This window comes from Meleagris gallopavo, chromosome 3, assembly GCF_000146605.3.
Source record: "Meleagris gallopavo isolate NT-WF06-2002-E0010 breed Aviagen turkey brand Nicholas breeding stock chromosome 3, Turkey_5.1, whole genome shotgun sequence".
In the NCBI taxonomy this organism is placed as follows: domain Eukaryota; kingdom Metazoa; phylum Chordata; class Aves; order Galliformes; family Phasianidae; genus Meleagris; species Meleagris gallopavo.
The window spans coordinates 86,295,394-86,305,645 of NC_015013.2; positions in this window are offsets into that span (position 1 = coordinate 86,295,394).

The following is a 10,252-nucleotide window of genomic DNA, read 5'->3' on the forward strand; positions in this document are numbered from 1 at the left end:
TTTCCCTTTCTGTCTCCCTTTCTCTATCACTCACTCTGTGATAGGATACTCCACATCTATGCAACACCAAACATCTTTGTAAACGTGCAGGCTGGAGGGGACATCTGGAGATCTCTAACATGCCTGCCTTTCCAGGGAAGACTGTTCCTGATATTGCAGGGACGTTGATAATGTTGGGATCTCACAGCAGACTTCTGTCTGCTCTCCTTGGTTTTGCAGATATTTGTGCACTGCCATGGGATGCTATTTTTTCTGAACTGCCTTTATACCTTTAGGGACCAGTCTCTGTCATCACCCAGATGCTTAATAGTCTGATCTCCGATTCCTTCAATTAATGGACAGCTGTTATCACAATCCATTGAAGTATTTCAAGTCTTCCTTTCAGGTTGACAAAATTATTGGCAAAGATGCTTTTACTTGCTTTGTCACACCACCCATTCTAGTCCTGTTTTTTGAAAGAAGGACATCAAACTCAAGTGGTACATTTCTGGGTTTTATGAGCAAATGATTCAGAACCTTTTCCAGAAACCAGCCTAACAAGGATAACGCAGTAGCTCTGAAAAGCTACAAGAGCAACTAGTTTTCCAGCTCGCTTTAGGGTACAGACAATGCAAATGTCCCAAGGCTTGTTCACTTTGCTGTTCTGGCTAAAATACGCTCAAACAAAATGATGTAATTTAGATTGTCCCTTGAAAAACATGGGTATAACAGCTAATGCATTTAAGCCCTCAGCCATGTTTGGGTTTTGCAAATGGAGTTTGGCTGTTATGCTCCATACTCTGCCTTAGAAGATGTTTCTTGCTCCAAGAATTTTATTTTTATACACAGTGATCAAGGATGAACTCAGATGAAGAAACAAGCAGCTCCTCTTGCACTTATGTACCTATTTAGCCACTACTGTCAGTAGCTTAGAGCAGGTAGCATCACCCCAGGCAGGGGCATGGGCCATGAGAGCATCTTCCTTCTCTCCTAGCTCCCTTCTGAGGAAGGTGATTTAAAAAGAAAAATTGGTTTAATAAAGAGCATCTCACTGTGTGACATGTCAGCATTGGGATATCAGTACATTTATCTGAGCACATTATGGGTTTAATTTGGTCCATGAGAAACTTAGAGAAAACCAATTAAAAAAAATCATATTAAATAACTTCCTATAAAAAAAATGCACTTCAGTCTGGTTGCTGGAGTCAGAGAAATGATCAGTGCTTCTGGGCTCTGTAATACTGGGGGGAAAAAAGCTCTCTGCCATCTCCCCATGTGTTTTTTCTTTGATGCGTTGTGAAAGTACCTACAATAGAGAACAATGATCAGAGGGCTGGAGTACCTCTACTGTGAAGAAAGGTTGAGGGAACTGGGCTTGTTTAGCTTGGAAAAGAGAAGGCTCCACGGAGACTTCATTGTGGCCTTCCAATATTTGAAGGGAGCGTTATAAACAAGAGGGAGTATGTTTGATTATGAGGATGGATAGCGATAGGACAAGGGGGAAGGGTTTTATACTGAGACAGGGGAGGCTTAGGTTAGATATTAGGAGGAAGTTTTTCACACACAGGGTGGTGACAAACTGGAACAGGTTGCCCAAGGAGGTTGTGGATGCCCCATTCCTGGATGCATTCAAGGCCAGGCTGGATGTGGCTTTGAGCAGCCTGGTCTGGTGTTGGCTACCCTGCACATAGCAGGGGGGTTGAAACAGGATGATCTTTGTGATCCTTTTCAACCCAGGCCATTCTATGATTCTATGATTCTATGATTCTATCATTCTATGATTCAATGATTCTATCATTCTATGATTCAATGATTCAGTATGTGAGATGGGCATTAGTGGATCCATTAGAGAAGGTTGAATGGAAGGTGCTACAGAAAAGCAAGAAACAAAATTGCACATACAATGCCGAGTTACAACTGTCGTTGAATAAGGCGTTGCTCCCATGACATGAAAACAAGCTTTAAACAGAAAGTTTTTCCTTATCACAGCAGGTGAAAAATTTTTATACTTCGATGTGAAGATTAAATAAATGAGTCTGTTTCTCCTTTCATTAATTTTTCATGTACAAAGTCCCTGCAAAAATTACTCATACAAAAATAAACCACCTCAGCCCCAACCAGCAGAGTAATAAATATTTATGGGAAAGAAATACTAGCAGAAACATTTCCTCTGAGCATTTGAAGGCAAGTGAGTTGTAAATACAAATACAATCAGTTGGCATTTTCCAGTGTAATGGAAAGCCCCTTGCTTGGATTTAAACAGTGCAGCCAAGGCAAGGAGTTGGGATTCTAGGCCACAGGTGTCCTGGGAGCAGAAATTTTACACAACTTTCCCTTTTGCAGTGTTTCAGTAATGTCAGCCCCAAGATTTTGGACAGATCGCTTTTAATGGTGCTCATTGCAGATATTGGCTCCTAACCTGTCTCCTGCAAAGTCTGGTAGTCCACAGAGAGCTATTCAGAGTCATAAACAGAGTCTGGAGTGTGTTTTGTCTCATTCTAGTGTAGGCATTTAAATATGCCATATGAATCACATGCCAAACACATTGCCTTCTCATTGTAAGCTACAAAAGATATCAGGCTGCAGGAAAGCTACTTGCAGGTCCTTATGTATAGATGAAGTTGATCCAGATCTGCTCTCTAGTTGCCCCATGATCAGTTTGATTTGTTTTTTTCATAACTATGTACTGATCGTATAGGTTTAGAAGAACACAAAAGGTTGAAGAAGAGGCAAGGTGCTATATAAAAAAAATAATAAAATAAATAGAATTTGGCCTTGGAATGTTCAACTGACCTTGAAAAAACAGTCTGATTAGAAATTATCAAAGACTTTTCCTTCAGTGAGTCAATATTTGAGCTCCTATTAATAAAAATTTACAAGATAATCCACTGTAGTACTGATTGCAGTCAATGCTTCAGATATAGTGCAGTGCCACCAGGATGGATTCGTCAAAGCAGAGGAAGGAAAGAAACAGACTTCTCATTGCAGTTTACATAGACTGGTTTTACGTTCTGCAGTTTTAGTTAGTAGGTACTTCAAAATGGCGTGTCCAGAAATCATGGAAGCAAAGAATCATTTGAGTTGAAAGGGACCATTAAAGGCCATCTTGTCCAACTCTCCTGCAATGAAGGAGGACACCTACAGTAGATCAGGTTGCTCAGAGCCCCCTCTAGCTTGAATAGTCCAATGTATAGAGAACACAAGATTTTAGCACTGGGGGTTAATGTTAGATCAAGCAAATTGAAAAGGTTATTAATTCATTGTATATATATGCCCCACTTCAGTCCATTCAGACCACAAGGATACAATTCCTTTCTCAGCTGTGCTTCAAAATATTACCGTGTTGGCTTGTAGTTCCATGTAGCCATGTAGCTCCATGTACACTTAATCCAGAGGAAGAAAGATTTAGGTTCAGCTGCCAACAGAAATGGTGGGAAGACACCAAATCATATTGTTCCTTATCAATTGCCTTTTAGCAAAATGCTCCTTTGGAATCCCTGTAGTTTAGCACTGCCTCCCATGTCTCCTTTCCCTACTGCCCATCACCACCCAAGCTAAATTATGGGAGCACATCAAGATTCAGAGAAAAAATCCAAATATTCTTAATTCCATTATAGATATTATTATTAAAAATTAAATCTGACAAAAACTTTTCTTGTTGTTTTTGTTGTAATTCCACTTCATCCTTCAAGGGCACCATTGCTTTTAGAAAGCATTAAGATTTACCATCTCATTCTCTACCAATTTATTGCTGAGTTACACTTGGGAGAAAACTGCTCTAAAAAGTACTTACCAGCGAAGAGCTCTCCAGAAGAAGTGGCAAGAAAGAGAATTAAAATAAACACCATTTAATACCATAAAATACTAAGAAAAGTTAAACGTACGCGTAAATAAAAAATGGTTCCATTAAAACCACATATGGAATAGGGTGGGATACAGCAAGCAATACAATACAGTAAGCTCTAGTGACTGTCATAAGTTGGAGAAACTGATTTTATCATCCGTTTTTCTTTTCAGACTTTTTAAGAGCCTTATAACTTTGGCTGCCCTGCAGCTGAAAAAAGACTGAAAGGTTTTTAACAAACTTAAACTGAAGCAAGACATTCAATAGCAAGTGATGAAAACATGTGAAAGTAAAATCCTAAAATAACTAATGGAACTTCTGATTTTATACCAAACCAGCTGAATCACATCCACTTCCCTTTTTGATTCTGGCACTGAACTGTGACTGTTTTTGTTGCTTCCTGGAAAAAACTAGCAGTGGGAGACACTAGTAAACATTATTGTCAAGATACAGCTATTCATGGTCTATAATTAGGGAACTTGTATTGCAAAGACCTCAAAAGAAGTGTCATACCATTCTGCAGAAGATATGAGCCTTACTTGAAGAGCTTAGGCTTATGTTGATGAAGAAGTTCATTTGTATGCCTCTGCAGACAACTCTCAGAAAAATGAAGTCTTATTTGTAGACCAGGTACTAGACAGTAGTTGGTCAAAAAGAGCTTGACTGAATCATAGCAAGCCTGAGCATTTCAGCTTTCAATACTACCTTTTTTTTTTTCTTCCCACTCTAAGTAAACCTTAACACAACAGAAAGCTTGAAATTGAAGAAAATGACACCCAGATGAGTGTCATGAGATGTGAGAAAGATAAAAAGGTGTTGAAACCCCTCTTGCCCTTTCCCCTCAGAGTCACCCCAGCAGACATTTGTCAAGCTTTTGTGCTGTTGCAACTCAATGAAATTGAATTATTGATTTGTAGTTAAAAATGTGCACGTGTTGTTATCAATAAATCAACAGTTGAAAATACCTCTTGGTGTCAGGAGTCAATATCTCATTTTCTTAGTGAAAAGAAGAACACTGTTTGCATTGGTAGACAAAATGTATTGCAATCAAATGGGAAAAGGTAGTCCTATGACTCAAGTTGCTCTGACTTGAGAAAATTTCATTTTGAGCTCTCAGAAAAACAGATATAACAAAAAATCCAGAATGATAACACCCTCTAGGGTTCTTAGTAGTGAATATTATGCTATATTTGAAATAGTGAATCCAACAGTGATTTCAATAGGCATTAGAAACAGTCTTTGAAACTAAAAATAATAATAACAAAGGCATAAGTGAAATGGAGAAACAGGATGAAGGAAGCCTGTTCATTCTATCAGGATCTATAAACCTACACGAGGTCTGAATTTAGCAGAATAGAACTTCTTTGATCACCTCAGGGACACCTAGTTTTCAATAGGCTTCACAGCGCAATCAGATCAGAAGATCTGAAAGAGGTTTCAGAGGTATCTAAATAGGTTCCAGGGAGATAAGACGGAACTTTCTAATGGCCTTAAGTTGTGCTACGGGAGATTCAGGTAGGGTATCAGGAAAATTTATTCTCGGAAAGAGTAGTAAAGTATTGGAACAGGCTGCCCAGGGAGTTGGTGGAGTCACTGTTCCTGGAGGTGTTCAAATGTGCAGATGTGACATTTGGGGGCCTTGTTTAGTGAGCATGGTGGAGATGAGTTGATAGTTGGACTAGAAGATCTTAGTGATACTATGATTCAGTTATTCTAAGAGGCAGATTGACTGATAAAAACAAACAATAAACCACAGCCAATCTATCTCATACAAATTGAGCCCAAAACATTCAAAACATCCCCTGTGAAGACAGGCTGAGGGAGCTGGGCTTGTTCAGCCTGGAAAAAAAAAGGCTGCGGGGTGACCTCATTGCAGCCTTCCAATACCTAATGGGAGCCTACAAACAGGAGGGGAATCAACTCTTTGAAAGGGTAGATATCTGCAGGATGAGGGGAAATGGTTTTAAGTTGAGGGAGGGAAGATTTAGGTTGGATGTCAGGGGGAAGTTTCTTTACTATGAGAGTGGTGAGGTGCTGGAAACCAGGCTGCCCCACAGAGGTTGAGATGACCCCATCTCTGGGAAGGTGTTTCAAGGCCAGGGTTGGATGGGGGCTCTGGGCAGCCTGGTCTTAGTATTAAATGAGGAGGTTTGGTGGCCCTGCCTGTGGCAGGGGGGTGGAGATTCATTATCCTTGAGATCCTTTCCAACCAACCTGGGCCATTCTGTGATTCTGTGAAAACATCTGCCCATTTGAACTGACTAGAAGCAACATGTACTGCTACATACTTGTACTAAGAGGAGTAATTAAGATGCATCTCAGGTACGGGCTTGACTTGTCTATTCTTATCCTTCTTCCATTATTTACAACTATATAACTTTTCCAGAAAATCCTGTTACATTAGGATTCACATCTCATTGCAAAGGCAGGTTCTCACTGCATTCTCTGTAAATCAGGCTTGCATTGCTCTGTGTGAAATGTATTATATATCACGCTCATTAACAAAGCATATGAGCACATAGCTGAGAAGATAAGACACTTCAAAAATAGAAGAAGGAATGCTGAGGTGGCAGGCTGTCATCCATCGGAAGAAATGTCAGTAAAACTTCAGTAGAATGATATTCTTAAATCTTCTTCCTCTCTTGCCCATTTCACCAGCTAACTATCCCTCTGAGTATCTCTTCCTTGCTCTCTCTCTATGGCATGTTGAAAAGCAACAGCAAATTATAAACTCACACTGAGATTTCTGAGCCATTCTGCAGAGCCCAGGAAGGTTTGAAATTATATTTGTATGCATCTTGCATTGATGCATACAGACTTACAGACTTTGCCAACAGGGTATTCTGAATTTATCTGTCACAAAATAGTCAATTACTGCATGTACTTTTAAACATACAATAACTACATCTTTCATAAGTTTTCATATGCAGAAGAGGGAATACCCTCATTCAAAAAAAGAATGCTGGCATTCCTTCTGTGGGTTCAGATATATTTTCTTAAAAGGATGCTTTTTTTTTTATTATTTTTATTTTAGCAACTGATAGGATCTTTATCATCTTCCAGGACAGTTCAGACATAAAAACAGAAGTCCTGGCTTTTACATCATGGGTTAGCTTTGCTTTCATGTCATCTGAGATGATTGATTTTTCTGTCTATAATTTCCTGGTGCATGTTGTGCTGCATCTTTATAACCAGTATTTGTTGGTGAATGCTTGTTATCACTGGGAGCCAAGGAATCAAAGCAGAGTTTAATGTGCCACTTATCGTTTTCAAAGTACTATTATTGCAATGTCTTATTAGAGCTTTCATAAGAGGTTGAGATGTCAAAACAGCAGTAGCATTCTGCAGCTGAGAGAATTGATCATGAGGAGATGTGTGTCTCTAACTCATGTCAAACTGGATAGTTTCCAGATTAGTTACCAGTCCAGTATCAGACTGGTGATCCCCTGATTATATTAGTAGGTGAAAATGGTCTCTTGCACGATTCTGAGGCATTATGTTATCAAGCACATGAATGTTCCTGTTACATTTCCTTTCTAAGCTTTTTTCTTCAACGAGTGACAGTTTCCTATAGTTTATAGAATCAGAGAACCATTTAGTTTGGAAAAGACCACTATGATCACTAAGCCCAACTATCAAACCATCACCACCATGCCTACTAAACCATTTCCCTCAGTGCCACATCTCCACACTTCTTGAACATCTTCAGGGATGATGGCTCTACCACCAATGAACCAGAAAGGGCCCAAAGGTGTTGAAAGTTTCAGTGGAAAGAAAGAACAGGGAGAAATGGGAAGGCAAGGTAATAATTTTTTAATTTTTCCTGTATGAAAGAGATAGTTGTTCAGGGTTTGAAAGAGACTCCCATTTGTAAATTTTCTTCATTTTATAAAAAAAGCTTAGTTAAATATTCACACTGTTCAAAGCACTGATTGACTTGGTACTTTACCTTTTTCTTTCATTGCAAGCAACAAATAGTATATCTCAATGTGAAAGAAATTCCTCTTTCACCATTCAGGCATCTTCAAACACTATTTATTGGCTCCAGGAATTAATTATTTCTTAGGATAAGATGTCAAACATGCTGAACTTGAGATACCTTACATATTTAAATGACCATTCATGCATTAGTTAAGGGAAGAATTGAATTTATCAGTCCCTTACTCAGATCACAGAAGTTTCAAACACAGGTATGTGCCCCACTGTGTGAGAAAAGAGAATTACTCAGACACGAGTGGTTATTAATTGCAAATCCAAGACATCAAACACAAACTTCTGTAGCCTCTGTGCCAGTCCTGCTCTGATCTGTGGAGGTTGGTGGTCCTGCCTGTGGCAGAGCGGTTGGAACTTGATGACCCTTGGGGTCCTTTCCAACCCAAGCCATTCTATGATTCCATGATAAGGTGTTAAACAGCCTCAATCATGAGTGAGAGTAGGATATGTACTTAGCTAACTTACAGCAAATGTTAAACTCACATTTGTAAGTATGAGTCATGGTACCACAGCAACGGCTCTACAGGACTATTAAGGAATTTTCATCAGGAAGATGTAGGAGGCAACACCTCTTTGTATGGCCAAGTATACCTTGTAGGTACCAAACTAATGTTAATTAAGAAAAGAAGGAAAAAAACCTAGTCCTTCAGAATGACACAGAGAAGACTACCTTGGATTAAATCCCTCCTTTGTGGCATGCAAAGACTTCAAGCTGCTTCTCCCAGCTCTCCAGTGAGTTCTCCGCTTCGCAAATAACAGGAGTTCTTTTCTCTCATAAGAGCACTGAAAAACATTAGATCCTTCTGGAAAGGACAGGAAAATATAAAAATATCTTATTAATTTGTTTCATAGATCATGAAAATGATGTTTGCTTTCAGTTATACTGGAGATTTACTCATAGATAACTCTCTACACTTCATTATCCACACTGACCACTTGCAGCAGCTGTCTCTGAACACTGCTGTCCGTACCTGTGGAAATGCAAAAAGGAACTGTGAGATGCACAATAAACAAGGCAAAGTGGCTATGTGCTAGGAATACAGTGGTATTATGTTACCATGAAAATACAGTCCAGCAAAACATTATTTCATCAGGAACAAATAAGGGATGAGTGTTACCTGGTAAATCATTTTTACTATAAAGCCCTTTGGGAAGAAATTCTACATTAATTAATTAATAAATTAAAATACAAGATTCATCACTGATGAGCACTGAACAGATTTTTAAAAACCCAGTTAATAATAGTAATAATAGCCAATTATTTTCCATTATTTTGTTTTCTCCCCCCCTACTCAAAACATTGGTCCTGAATATATTCCTTATCTCCGCCTCTCACCATAATGATATAGCACACTGAGAATTGGGATAGAAATTAAAAGGAAGATGTGGGGGCACTGTGTAAAGAGAAATTTCCAAAGGGATATAAAAATGTGAATAAAGTCATTGGAAATGGCCTCTTGGGCTGAATCATTTGCACAATGAGAAGTTTCGTCGTGTAAGGAGTGGTCGGAATAATCCTCTGGGAAATGGTGAATTTAAAGCAATGGCCTTTCATGAGAGAATATTTGGCTTCAACTCCTAATATTTATGGATTTTTGTTTCTTACCCCTCCCTTACATGGCTAGCTGCAGATAGAAGGCGTAAAGAGAAAGACTTCAACTGTCTTTTTACCAGGACTGTAGTATTTGAATGAATAGTTACTAAAACAAGGGGAATTTCAGGGATTCAAGTGGCCTCTTATTTGGTGGTCCTCCAAGGTACAGCATTTCTGGGTAAAAGCACAACACCTGGAAAGACTGATGGACATTTAGAGGGCATTTTATCCAATGTCCTGTTAACCACTGAAATTATCACAGAATTATAAACCGGTTAAGGACCATCTGGTCCAATCCCTGATCAAAGTAGACAACTTATAGCAGGGTGCCTAAGCCCACGTTCTCTCTAATATTGAAAATCTCTGAAGCTATTGAAGATCTCTGAAGAGGAGACTCCACAATCTCTTTAGACAACCTCTGACAGTGCTTATCACCCACATGACACAGAAGTGGTTCTTGACATTCAGATGAAACCTTCTGTGTTCCAGTTTGTGCTCATTACTTCTTGTCTCAGTGTCACACCACTGAACAAAAGCCTATTCTGTCCTCTTTGTATTCTTCCTTCTGGTATTTATGGACATGGATGAGATCCCTCTGAGATTCTTCTTCTTCAGGCTGAACAGTTCGAGGTCTTTTATCCTTTTGTTGAGAAAACTTCTGCTTCAATAGGCTTGCTCAATCATATTTATTCCCAAAAGAGTCTTCTGCTTTCTTTGTTTGAATAAAAGAAGAGTCCACTGGAGTATATGGGGTCTCTTTTCTTCTTTCATCTTACTTTCCTCCTAGGATATATGCTCCAATCCCTTGATCATCTGTGTGGCCCTTCCTTGCCCTCTTCCCA